At 45.6% G+C, this 9,736-nt stretch overlaps 1 protein-coding gene across 1 annotated transcript in view; it reads right to left on the bottom strand.

Annotated features, from left to right (window-relative positions):
* LOC306913739 (RAS guanyl-releasing protein 2-like) overlaps window positions 1-9,481 on the bottom strand; it is a 68,041-nt gene extending 58,560 nt beyond the window's left edge. Inside the window, exon 1 of the mRNA XM_079490552.1 lies at window positions 9,326-9,481. The gene's annotated coding sequence lies outside the window, so the exon portion shown is untranslated. The remainder of the gene's footprint in view (window positions 1-9,325) is intronic.
* Between the last annotated feature and the right edge of the window lie 255 nt (window positions 9,482-9,736).

Below are 9,736 nucleotides of genomic sequence, written 5' to 3'. Positions count from 1 at the left end.
GTGAGAGCATGTGATGAAGTGCATTGTGTAACAGACGAAGAGGCACTCCACAAAAACACTTCAGGGCGTGTGTGTGTGTGTGTGTGTGTGTGTGTGTGTGTATGTGAGTGAGTGAGTGAGTGAGTGAGTGAGTGAGTGAGTGAGAGAGCGAGGGGGGGGTGGGGGGGGGGGGGGGGTGGCGGGGGGTACATTTCTGTCTATCTGCATTGCTGAAATCAGGAGACTCATGCACTTCCTGTTGTTACCCAGGATCGTAGGGTGTCAGCCAGAGGGAATATTTTACAATTTAGTCGTTTTAAGCAGACTCTTATTCCAGAGCGTGTGTGTATATGTAAATATGACAACGTTACAAGCAGCTAATCATATTTTAAATGAACAGCACTCTGGTTTTTACAAAAGGAAAGTGGCAGCTATAAAGCATCGGAATAAATGTTTAAAATGGTTTGTGATCATTGTTGAGTGTAGTGTGAAGTGGGTGAAGGCCTTTTGCAGCGGCCTTCATTTATTGGAACATTTGCCAGAAATATATAGCAAGTCTACAAGCTCACAGAGTTGTTGTAACGCAACACGTTGTGAGCTTGCAGATCTGTTATTTCTGGTGTAGAAGGAAACAAGCGCAGCCAACCTAAGGTCTGTTTCACTAAGTATAGACTATAGAGGGTGGAAGTGGTTAAACCATGGATGTATGAACATTATTTTACACAGTGAACGTCATAGTTGTAGCTAAACGGTGCTAATTCACCCTTCTCTTTACCCCCGGGTTTCACAAAGTAACGGAAGGTAATTGGATTACATGACCGAGTTGGCATTCATTACTTTTACTTTCGGTACTTTAACCCATTTTGGGCAGGAACCCCTTTTGGTGTTTTATTTAAAGCATTATGTTATACTTTAGCTATTGAAAAATAGCAGATCTACAAGCTCATAGCGTGGCACCGAGTGAGATAGAGCTTGTAGGTCTGCTATTTTTGAAAAATCGTAAAAATGTGGCACAAATCTTTGAATATATATTCTTTCAGAGTTAACGTTTTAATTCATAGCTTTGCTTCTGGGGGGTCCCGGGTCCCTGGAACAACATATTTTCAGATGGCGGTCGGCGACCAAATACATATAATTCTGGGGGTCCTTGACATAAAAAAGGTTGAGCACCACTGACATAGAAACATAGGTTTTTCTTCTAAATCATGAAAACTGTCATGACTTAGAAGACATTTTGTAGAATCGAGCTCAGGTCTAAATGATGCCAGTACTTAAGTACATTTTGAATTCCGGAACAGAGTATTTCTATATTGCAGTATTCATACTTTTACTTAAAACATGTGAGTAGTTTTTTCCACCATGCACTGACAGCCACAGTCAGTCTCACATGCTCCACATCAGAGGTTCTCAAACTTCTTCATGTCAAGGACCCCCAAATTGACTCTTATTATCCCGCGGACCCCCATTTGAAGACATGACAGGGACCCCCATTAGAGAAGAGGTCTAGCAGTGATTGTATAGGACCCCCAGTTTGACATGCATTAGGCTACGGACCCCCATTTAATGGCCTTTCCATCTCTGAGACCCCAATTTATATTGTAAAATCAATGTTAATTTAACTCAGAGTGTACAAATGGAAAACTCAGAGTTACAGACCCATAAGGGTCCATTTGGTTCCAAACTATCATTTAGCTGGAGACCCCCTGGAACTCCCTCAAGGACCCCTGGGGGTCCCCGGACCCTACTTTGAGAACCACTGCTCCAACTACCAGCTCTGTGGCAGCAGAGAGGTGCAGGTGAAGGCAAGTTCCTGTTTTCTATAGATAACAATTTTGCATGAAGAGAAGCTCACAGTTTCACCCACAAAACCCTCAGGAATTTGAAAGCGTATTTTATTTGCACACCGTTGCAGCAGCAGTTATATTCACCCACCCCAGTCAAATACCAAAGCTGTGTTTTCTGACTAACTCCTGTGGAATTTCACATGCGCCACCAAACCAACCACCACCACCGTATAGTCTATATATAAACTAAGACGCAAAACGCAAATTCAGTCATGTTTGTTTTCCTTCCATTAAACAGCTGGACCACCTGAAGAGTTTACATAGTACACATAGTACATGCATACATTTCCTAAATGATTATATCTGGTTTCAGTATTCATTTATGATATATTTTCTCTATTATTAAGGATATTTTTGCAGTCAGTTTGGATTGGGGTGGGGAGGGGGGATTGGGGTGGGGAGGGGGGGAGAGGCGTGGGGAGGGGCAAAGGGCGTGGGTCGCGATACATGGCCAAAGCATTTCCGGGGGTCCCCAGCCAAAAAACGTTGAGAACCCCTGGACTAGGTGATGAAAGCCCACCCAACGATACATAGTTACATGCACTACATCAGGGGTTTTCAAGTGATTGTGAACGAGGGACCACCACCCTGATTTATAGAATCAACCTGCGACACCCACCCTGAAGTATTGACTCTCACTTCTAGACCAGAGCAGCCAATGCGTTCCTCCAGGCTTTCATTTTTTGCGCCGACGAAAATGAAAGCCTGGTACCGAGGCTATATGCATCCCATGTGGATACTGTACCTCCCACTGTTTCCAACCAATGGTCCATTCTCATTGACTACTAATAATGTCCTAATAATATTGACTCCCCAAACAAACAATCCGGTGAATTTCCCCCCTCTTGAGATTCAAATTCTATTGAATTTCTTTAGTCACACACGTTACCGCAGTGAAATTTGTTCTTGATTTGACCTCCCCAATCCAACCATTTGATGCTGAGTGCCAAGCAAGGAAGGCATTGGGTCCCATTTTTACAGTCTTTGGTATGACCCGGCCAGGGATCGAACCCCCGACCTCCCAGTTTCAAGGCGGACACTCTAACCACAAGGCCACTGCGTCTGATTGACTACATGACTACACGGACGTTCATCATAGGTCAACAGGTCATTCAGTTCACTGTTTCTCAACTATAGTGGAAAGACATTTCCAGAAAATTGGTCAGGGACCACATGCGATACTTCCAGGGGCCACCAAGTGGTCCGCGGACCCCCTGTTGAAAACCCCTCTACACTGTATGCACGTCTCCTTCTCAACACGATAAACACTGCAGCGTAACACAATAACAGTTTACAGTCGGTATAAATAACAAACTGGTCACATACTGGAAACCAGTGTGGTGTATAAAACCAAAGATCTTTTCCTGTGCAGGTGCATCACGATACCCATTTATTTTCTCTTTTTTGTTTCTCGTTTTTTATCCTAACTTCCTTAGCCCATTTAGACCTGGGGACGGATCTGTGTCGCCTCATGGCTTTGTTTTAACCACTTTAACCATTATTTTAAACATTAACTGTTGAAAAATAGCAGATCTACAAGCTCGTAGCGCGGCACTCGGTGCCGCGCTACGAGCTTGTCAATCTGCTATTTTTGAAAAAAATCGTGAAAATGAGTGCAAATCATTGAATATATATTCTTTCACGGCGAACGTTTTTAACTCAAATCTTTGCTTCTGGGGAGGTCCCAGGAACAACATATTTTCAGATGGGGGTCGGCGACCCAATTACATATAATTTTTGGCGTCCTTGACACCATGAAATAGTCTGAGAACCACTGATATAGAAACATAGGGTTTTTTTTCCAGAAAACTGTCATGATTTAGATTACATTTGTCTCAGGTCTCAATGGATTAGAGAAAGTAAGTAATGCATGCCAACAAACAACCTACAAATCACTGGCTCGCAATCATCATCATCATTACGATCAATAGTCACCCTGATGCATCAGCCTGTGCTTCAACTAACATGACCTGTCCGGCTGTCCCAGGATGATTACATTCCAATCCAGCTGTTTGATGCATGGCCTTTCATTCCCCTCTTTCAAAATGCATGCAACTACTCCTCTACCTCGCTCTATACCTCTCTCTCTCTCTCTCTCCCCATTGCCCTCCCTCCCTCATGAGAGACACTGACAGGTTGAGATTACACAGCGATCTCTGGCCTCTAATGGAACGTGGGTGTGTGTGTGTGTGAGAGAGAGAGAGAGAGAGAGAGAGAGAGAGAGAGAGAGAGAGAGAGAGAGAGAGAGAGAGAGAGAGAGAGAGAGAGAGAGAGAGAGAGAGAGAGAGAGAGAGAGAGAGAGAAGGCAGGGGAATACAGTGCAACCAGTGGCTGTCTGAACAGCTGTTCTCTATCATTTTCACTATGTGCTCATTCCATCCATCCATCCACCTTCAACCGCTTATCCGTAGTCGGGTTGCGGGGGGCAACAGCTCCACCAGAGAGCTCCAGACTTCCATACTCCATAGCAACATTAGTAACTTCCTCCTGGGGGATCCCGAGGCTTTCCAAGGCCAGTGAGTCGATGTGACCCCTCCATCTGCGCCTTGGTCTGCCCCGGGGGTCTCCTCCCAGTGGGACGTGCCTCGAGGGCATCCTAACCAGATGCCCGAACCACCTAGGCTGGCTCCTTTCCAGGCAGCGACTCTACTCCGAGTCTCTTTTGCAAAATGAAATTAGCTGTGTGTTCATTTTGACAGGTAAATGCAGCAGAGGGTAATAATTAAGCAATAAGCCACGAGAGGTCTCAGGTTATCGGGTATTTTACGGCAAGTAGACTATGTGACGTGAGAATAGTGCTTGATGTCTTTACGGGGCTGCCTGGAGCCACACATTCACAGTCATATGAGCCGGGCGGTGCTTAGACGCCCGCACGGCATGGGTTCGTACAGCAATCAAGCGCTCCCCTTCCCAGTACAGCTACAGAGATGCGGAATCAGCTGCGAATGATATAAAGTGATTGAAGGTGTGGGTTATCGGTGAAATTTACAGCGGTCACGTGACGGTAACCAGCCAATCAGAATCAAGTATTGGGACTAATATTAATTTTGGGTGCGTTCCATAATATAAAATGTTCTGTGTGCCAGAATGAAGTTGACGGTACCAGGCACATTCTGGTGCACAGTAACAACTAAATGAAACCCACACCAATCAATGTCCTTATAATTACCTGAAGCTGTCAAAATGACCACTGTGAAAAAGAGTCCATTACTTATATTTTCCTCTCCTGTGAGCTATATATAATCCCCCCAAACCGGCTCTTCTCATCTCTCTACTATAGTCCACTTCTCTTCTTGTTAATAATTAGCCCGGTTCTTCAACCTTGATATTTACCGCTCCGCCTTTCGGCATAAATCAGCTCTCTTCACAAAAGGATCCAATTACGGCTTGACTGTCCTAACAAGTGTCACACTGGGGCGGGCTGCGGTGTAAGGGGGCGTCACTGCAGGTGTTGGAAGTGATGTTAAATGTCAAGGGCGTGTGTGTGTGTGACCGAGGCCTAACGTGATAGTGGCACTGCAGCAATAGAGGAGAAGGAGAGTGTTCTTTAACCTTTTTATCTTCTACATCTGTTAGTGTTCTGAATCTACTGTAAGATGCCCGCAACATCACCAAACCAAGGCCAAAGAATAGAATGTGAAGAGAGAAAAAGCACTCTGAAATGGCCTTTCAAAAGATTTGCTACACTAACAATGCAAATATAGCATTCTGAATGCTCCAAATCCTGTATTTTTCAAGTTAAACACCACTCACTTGTCAGGACATGGGAATTGACACAGGGCATGGAGAGTGCTGCTGTGAGCTAACGGCTATTGGATAAAGCACCATCTGATGATCTGACATATTGGACTTTGTACTAATTGATCCGTGCTTTGCTGGCAACACATTCGTTGAGTGGCACAGTAGGCTGCCGTTATGTGATTCTATTGCCGACTTATCAGATTGGCTCTGAATTTCCCCTATATTCCAATTCAGAGCAACAGATGCTGGCTAAGTGCCATGGTTCAACAGTGTGCTTCATGGCTCTCTTCAAACCAGCCTCACCACATGGAGCCACGGCGTGACCTCAGGTGGACCCTGCTGCTGTGAAACTTCTCTGGAGAAGATCTTTTAAACTCCTCTCCTTCTCTCCCACAAGGATGTGATGATGAGCTGTTGGAAGCAGCCAGACATGACTCGCATGTATAAAATCCGTCTGGGTCGGATAAATGATTGGCGGCATGACTGCCTGCAGCCACTAGGCCGAATAATCAAGAGAGCCCCAACACTCACAGAGATCTCCTATAGGCTATAATCCCCCCCGCCACTATGTGGTCGAGGGGAGACAATCACCTCCAAGCCGCAGCATGTCAGACGGACCCAGCACATATCTCCAGACAGCGGGTAATGAGGGTGCCAGAGCGGCAGATTGATTGGAAACAAAGTGTGCTAGAGGTTTTTTGGGGGGTTTTTCTACCTCTCTTTTGTTTTATTCATCACCCTGTGGCACAAAATCGAGACAATACCGAGAAGGCGGCCCTGCACTCATTGTTGGTGTTTTCAGCCCCAAGCCATATCTGCAAAGCCCAACACACACCGTCTGTGAGGCGGGTGCGCAGCGACGCGGCACAGTATTGCCGCGCGTCATAGCCGCACAGCAACACCCACAGGACGCGGCGCGCTACCGCGCGGCTGGCCAGCCACGCCCACGGATTCCCGGATGGAGGCCGCGCGGCAACGCCTGGAAAATAGAACAGCGGCGTATCGGAGCGTCAGGCGAGGCGTGAACGCGCGTCTGACAACGGCGGTGTGGGATAGGTTCATTGAAAATAACGGCGGCGGCTGTTTTGACGCGCAGCGTTCACAGACGGTGTGTGTTGGGCTTTAAAATACAAGTTGTTGGGGCCATGCATCCATCCAGCCACGGGTGAACATGTACTGTATGTCGGACATTACTATTACTAACCCTACCCCAAACCTAAACATAACCGCAAGCACGACGCAACGCATGTCGGACTAAAGTAAACTTTACTTTATCCGCAAAAATGATGGCATGGGCAGGATTTGAACCCAGGAGGTACAGTATGGATTGAAAGTCTATTGCCTATAACGAGCCATGCTACGAGCTGGCTGCTGGAATGCTTTTCCAGAGTCTACTACATTATAACACGCCCAGCTCATGCTGTAAAAGAAAAGGAAAAACCCCGCCCAGTAGGGGAGGGGTAAGAAAAGCCCTGCCCAGTAAGGGGAGGAGATGGGGAGGAGGGGAGCGAGGCTTCCCTCCCCATCCCCTCACAGTATTTCTTGAAGGAATAGCTGAGGGCTGATTTCACCCAACACCTCATTGTCATTACCACAATGTGCCTAGGCAACCTTAGGCACGGGTGCCAACATTCAGCCTGGGTTCCAGCCTGAATCGCTGCGTTCCATGGATTTGTTTTGTCACTTCGCTACTCAGTCTGGAAAGGGTCCTATCTCTAGGGTTGGCGGGACATGCAAAAGGGTGAAGTGGACCCGTGGCTTCGGAAGGGTCTGTGCGGTGCGGGTTGGGGGGAAAACACCAGTTTGACGTTGTATCAATGCGTTGCCCTGCAACGTCCCGTTATCGTTCACTAAACTCACCCCACACAGCCGTCGGACTACTGAATCAAATTCATGTACGTATATAGGATTTTACTCTCGAGTGTCGAGTGGCGTAATTTTTTCAACAGTGAGAAGCATGGATAGAGTGGCGCTGGCTGATGATGTATCAGCAACAATGTAACAGGTGACGTTATGAAATGCGAGTTTTCTGCCTGCTGGCCAGACTGAGTAGCGCAGTGACAATACAATCCGTGGAACACAGAGAATCAAGCTGGAACCCAGTATAACATTGGCACAGGAGAGGGTGATCGCTGGCACACTGGCATAAGTGTGAGAGACATTTTTTCTTTTAAAATATTTTAAAAAAAAAGTCTAGTCAGTTAAATGAAGCCCCTGCACATTTACATACAAATTACACGCTGCACATAACTCTACCTTCATTCAAACTCCTATAACTCTGACTGGGGAGGGAGTCTGGGAGAAAGTTTGCGTAATTGCTCTAATGATCATTCAGGTGAACCACTGAGAACCACTGATTTAGAGCATGTGCGGTACGTGGTATAGGGCCTCGGGATTTATTGAAAGAAAATCGTACAATCAATTATTTTTTATTGTTTGTTTCTTAATTGAAACTTGGCAGTGAATTTAATTTGTTCAAGTCACTGTTGCACCTTGGCTTGGCCTCATCTCCTCACCATTACACACGTTAAGATAAAGAACATATATAATATAGTTTATTCATTTGTATAGTTCGCTAGAGGATAAGTCCCTTGAGTTGCAGCAACTCGTTTTCAAGGGGGTCCGCAAGGCACAACATATAAAGAACAATACAGTACAAAACAAACAATTAGCACATACACATAAAGGCTCGTCCTCCCCCAACTCAAACCCACCACAAACCCACTACATCAGTATACGTGTAGCCTTAATAGAGGTTCATTAAGAAAAAAAAATATATATGCACAAAATAAATACATAATACAAGCCATCTCCCCATCCTTCAGGGCAGCTCACAGAGGCGTGACACAACCAGGGAGTACACTGCATGTATGCATGGTACACTTTTAACCAAAGATATGGTACAGAGAAGCACAACAAGCAACAAAGATGTTAAGAAAATAATATTTTCCCACCAAAACTTAAGCATTATTAAACCGGGATTATGTTGGCTATCCTATTATTATCCTGCTATTATCCATGAGTGACATTAGGCTCCATAATTACACACCATGTAATTGTGGCTGATTTGGTTTGGCAGTGAAGTGAATACACTTGATTGAAAGACTAGGTAGTTTATTTGTCAAGCCAACAATGCACTGATGTGCTGCTTTCTTGGCAACATACCATATAGATAGGCTCTTCAGCTGGCACTGCACTAGGAGAGCAGGGGGAGGGAATAAAGCCCCCATATAGTTTCATACAGCCACACACACACACAAACAGCTGTTGAGCCTGGAGTCTTGGTTGAGTAGCCTTGGCTATATAGTTTTCCAGGGGAGGAAACAAGAAAACACCAGCTGGTTTGCTTTATATAGCCAATACTGTCATTCATGCCATGTTTATGGTGCAAGCAAGCAAATATCTGATTCTCTAGTCTAGTGATAATAGGGGAGGCTGGTGCGGTTTTCGGTTTTCACATGATAATAGCACATCATATCCTGTCATCATAGCTAGGCTATAGGCGTGCAATTAGACCAGGCGTTAGCGTTTCAACTTGCATAAAAGATCCCGACCCGTGGATAACTTTTGCTGTTGTGTAGGCTATTATTACTTAATTGTGAAATAACTCCCTGCATCTGCATGGGTATGTTTGTTTGGCATGGCAGAACTTGCAGGAGCAGCACACAGGTTGTGAAACATCAACTAAAACATGCATGCGTAATAATAAAACAATCCAAAAGAGGAAATAACAAAACAGACACACATTACTTATGCCCTACCTTCAGTTCACAGCTTGAAGAGTCCCACCACCATGTTCGACTATCTCTCTCTCAGTGGCGCGATGCTGCTACACTACAGTAATAATTTCGGAATGTGCTCTCTGAGATGCAAATGCATTACATCACCAGACCCGAAACGCCCATTTGATAGCGAAACTCTGATCAGAGAACTGTTTGTGTCTGTCTGCGCAAAGAAACAAAACGCAATTAAGTCGCAGTATAGCCTAAATAGAGAGAGAAACAGACGCACGGGGTCCTGGTGGCGGTATGTGTTATAATGTGTAAGCTATGCGGGCACTGGGCACAACCCACTGCTACAAGTTGAGGAGGGTGTGTGTCAGTGTGTGTGTGTGTGTGTGTGTGTGTGTGTGACTGTGTGCGTGCGTGCGCGCGCCACATGGATCGCATTGC

The sequence above is a fragment of the Electrona antarctica genome (genome assembly GCF_951216825.1).
Source record: "Electrona antarctica genome assembly, chromosome: 21".
Classification (NCBI taxonomy): domain Eukaryota; kingdom Metazoa; phylum Chordata; class Actinopteri; order Myctophiformes; family Myctophidae; genus Electrona; species Electrona antarctica.
Note: the sequence above shows the minus strand (reverse complement) of the source record. Positions and strands in the feature narration are given on the sequence as shown.